We start from the raw sequence: 4,275 nt of genomic DNA on the forward strand, positions 1-4,275 counted from the left end.
AAAGCCATTTGGTACATGAAACATTAATCTAATTAATCTTTATCATTAAAAAATCAGCAGTCAAATATGTGGTAAAAACCTGAAAGATCAGAGAATGGGAAGCAGATGCCAGTTGTTTCCTACCTCATCCATTCCTTTGTCCAAAAGGGTCAAGATCCTCTCTCAGCCCCACCTTACTGCTTCCTGTCTCCTCTTTGTCTTCCTGCAGTCCTCCAAACCTCTATGGTCAGCTAGTGGCTAGCTCTGCCTTTCCACTCCAAGCCAGCTTTATTTGTCAGAACACAATTCCCCTTTTTGTCTAAATAAAAAGTGAAGGTTTGAACTAACATAGTAAAACTATATACAATAAGTAAAACAACTATATACAAATATATACAGGCAAGAAGGACATTAACAGTGTCTAGTCCATTTGCATCTGACAAATTCAGAGAAAATACTCCATTATCTATTCTATCTTGGTGAGTCCAAAGTGTTGTACGAATTCCCTTTTCTTTTCTTTTTCTTTTTTTTTTTTTTTTTGAATTTTGTATACAGTGTTCTGCCTGCATGTATGCCTGCAGGCCAGAAGAGGACCCCAGATCTTATTCTAGATGGTTGTAAGCCACTTTGTGGTTGCTGGAAATTGAACTCAGGACCTCTGGAAGAACAGCCAGTGCTCTTAACCTCTAAGCCATCTCTCCAACCCCATAATTTACTTTCTAGTCTAACTTTTATTTCCAACCCCAAACTATCTTTTTATGTCCCTCAACCTTATACATTTTATACCTCTTTTGTGAGTTTCTTTTCTGAATTTGGTAACAAGGAAAACTGTAACTATCTAGTCTTCAACTTCATCAGAGACCTGAGGAGGATATAAAATTACCTGAGTAAATCAAAGTGCAGAGCAAACAGCTTCCAAAATTAATAAATTACAGAAACAGTTGACTGCCTGGACAGTCACTCAAGGTTCCTCTGTAATGTTGGGTACCCATCTTTGGCCTACAGGCCTAGAGTATCTCACTGACTTGTCAGTGAGGCAGGATTTTTGAAGAACTGTCCTGCCTTGTCTTGACAATGTTTGGCAGTCACTTTCTTTTGTGTCTTGCTTGTGCAATTTGGACAGCAGTTGAGGCAAGGACACTTTCTTGCCCAATGGCTTACTTTTGTCACAAAGAAAGTAAACTTCATGTTGAATTTCTTTGATGCCTATCATCTTCTCTGAAGTAGATTGTTGCTACCATAAGCAGACAAGTCTCATTGTCATAAAAAAGAACCTTATATTAGTAAAGAATCTTAAATACCATATTCTGCAGATCTCTGAAGTGTTTTTGAGGACTACCTATCTAAAATATGTATCTGTTTGACCTTGAAAACATCCCTAACATGACTACAAATTTGATTGTAATGGGTAACTAACTACTGACTTGCATTTTTTATTATCCTAAATCGTTTGTAATAATAGCTTTCAAGAACTAGAAATTTACATTACATTGTTAAATGACCTGTATAGAACAGCACTTTGATTAGGAGTAGAAACATATGTGCAGTATGTTCTAACTAAAATAACCTTAAATTTGTATCACTATACAAAAATATCGTAAATAAGAGTAGAAACACATATACAGTATAACCAAAATAACCTCAAATTTGTATCAATATGCAAAAATCCATACCAATGTAAAACATTTAAGACTAGTTATTGCTTTTTTGGTTTAAAATTAGATTAATAATCTACCCTTTTATTCTATCTTTTCTATATTCCTCCCTTTTCTGTTCAGAACAAGATCCCTGAAGCTAATATCCTTTGTTCAGTGTTTATACTGACCATTACCAATAACAACTTGTAACCAACCCTACAAATGATGACAAATATTTATAACCCACTGAATGACCAAAACCCACCCACCCCACCTCTTGGGAATGTGGGCATCATGTTCTTATGCTATCTGGGTGTGATAGCATCTTTAGGGAACCCTGAAAAGAATTGGGATAACTGTCAAGACCTGGGAGAGCTAACTGTATCATTTGTTGTCCAGTCTCTGTGTGATGGGAAAATATAGGACTTGTCTCAAGTCCTGGCTAGAGTAGTCTGTGAGGCTGAATCACCTCATTCAGCCATCTTGAAATTGCCCTGAGCAGTTTGTAGTCCAAAGTTGATCTTCGGGTGGTGTTTGTCAGCTTAGTGGCATTAGCATAGTCCCAGTGGGATCGTCATTGTAGGGCCCCATCCTCCTTATGGAGACTTTAAAGGTCACTGTTAGGTATGGCCATGGTTCTCTGCAGAAAACCTAAACATTTTAAATGTCATATGCAGCAGATCTTGAAGAGGTTAAAGGACCATAATTTGTTATGTCCATCCAGACTATACAAACATTCAAAGCTGCTGTGTGGCGTACGTAGCATCAAGGTGTGGTCATCATATAGAGACTGTCTTTGTGCATCAGTGTAATCACCCTCTCCAAGAAGCTGATGTTGGGAAATTTCCATACCTCTAGCCTCATTCACTGTCCAATGGTCTTAGCCCATCTTTCTACCTGGTCCTCCACTGTAATTAAGGACCAGGTTCCAATACTGCTGAAACGAAGTCTTTCCAGTCTTGTGGGACAATTCTGTTACTAGTTTACCATGAATTTCACACCTGTCTCACAAAAGGCGAGTGGATACCATATGAGACTTTCATTTCTTAAGTCTCCTGAAATCTAACATTTCCACAGGAATCCGGTCAGCTCTTACGTACCTGTTATTTGGCAGTTGGTCCTGTATGGTAACTGGGTAAATTAAGGTTTTTTTTTTTTTGATAAATTTGGGCTGTTCCTCTCTAAATTTATAATATAATGGTGAGGTTGGTTCTCTTTAAATTCCTCTTTGTCCCAGTATCTCTATTATCTGTTTTAGTAAGTTTTTCTAAGACTTGCAACTATCAGGAAAATGACGTTATTTTCTTTAGTAACATTTCCTAAGGCCTGTATCTTGGCACTTATAGCAACCAACTTTTTAGGGATAAAACAATAATTACCAAACTGATAGTTTATAATTGACATTATGTAAATCCCAGCTAAATTAATTCTCCCCTCATTTAATTGTTCCATTTTTAAACCATCCACTGTGGCGTCACACAAAGACCTAATTCCTTCCATCACAACAGTGTTTTCCATTTTTTAATGTGGGAAAAAACTTTCTCCTTTTCTAAAAACTAATTCTCCCCTTTAAGAATTCCAAGCTGTCTCCCCAAATCTGCTGACGACGACTTGCAGTGTAGGCTGGCTGTCGCTGTGCGGCATGTCTGGGCCCAGAGCACAGATGGTGCACAGCTTGGCTGAGGACAGCTGCCGCTGATCGCATGTCAGCAGCCCAAGGAGGGGGTCCAGGGAAAGCCCTGTGGGACAGATGCTTGACTGTAGGCTTAGGCCTGGGACTTACTGCTTTGTCCCTGTGTGACTGGGGCTGGGGTTTCCTTTAGGAATCCAGAGGGGCTGAGAACTATGGCGGCTCTGGGAGTACCCTCTGTCTGCTGACTGTGGTGAGATACAAGCTTCCCACTTGTATTCATTGCTGCTGTCTGGGACTTGGCAGCTTGGTGTTGGATGCTTGGCCAGGATGGCAAGGGCAGTGGTCAGCAGGGCTGTTAAGCCAGCCTTGTCTCCTATGTCCAGAGAGGCTCTGTTGTAGCCACTGAGACACAAAGTCCTCAGTAGTTTGGTTTCTGTTTCTGCAACAGGCGTTAGCAATCAAATTGACTACAGAGCATCGTGGGGAATGGCCGGAGACCACTCATGTGGCTGACATAGGAAAGGTCAGTGAGGTCACATTGAGGTCAAAATGGGGTAGAGAAAGGGAGGAACTATCTGGGCTAGGGAACTCATAAAGCTGCACTCTGCATGGGTGCATGGCTGCCTCCCACCCTGAGAGAGAGAGGGGTTGTGCAAGATGTATCAGTCAGGGTTCCCCAGGGAGACTGAAGCAGCAGGGGGTGTGGAAGCAAACACAGAGGGTGTGTAAGTGCACACATAGAGACAAATGTTACTTTAAGGAATTGGCTCATGAAATGGCGGGGCTGTGTCTTAGGGTTTCTATTGCTTCACTAGAACACCGTGACCAAAAAGCAAGTGGAGGAGGAAAGGGTATATTAGGTTACACTTCAGCATTGCTGTTCATCGCTGAAGGAAGTCAGGACAGGAACGCAAGCAGTACTGGATCCTGGAGGCAGAAGATGATGTAGAGTCCATGGAGGGGAGATGCTTACTGGCTGGCTTCCCCTGGCTTGCTCAGCCTGCTTTCTTTTTTTTTTTTTTTTTA

At 41.0% G+C, this 4,275-nt stretch overlaps 1 long non-coding RNA gene across 1 annotated transcript in view; it reads left to right on the plus strand.

Moving 5' to 3' along the window:
- The first annotated feature begins 3,601 nt into the window (after positions 1–3,601).
- LOC126498135 (uncharacterized) overlaps positions 3,602–4,275 on the plus strand; it is a 2,146-nt gene continuing 1,472 nt past the window's right edge. Inside the window, exon 1 of the long non-coding RNA XR_007590784.1 lies at positions 3,602–3,772. This is a non-coding gene — a long non-coding RNA (uncharacterized lncRNA). The remainder of the gene's footprint in view (positions 3,773–4,275) is intronic.

This window comes from Alexandromys fortis, unplaced genomic scaffold (genome assembly GCF_014885135.2).
Source record: "Alexandromys fortis isolate MF-2015 unplaced genomic scaffold, M_Fortis_MF-2015_v1.1 scaffold_3, whole genome shotgun sequence".
In the NCBI taxonomy this organism is placed as follows: domain Eukaryota; kingdom Metazoa; phylum Chordata; class Mammalia; order Rodentia; family Cricetidae; genus Alexandromys; species Alexandromys fortis.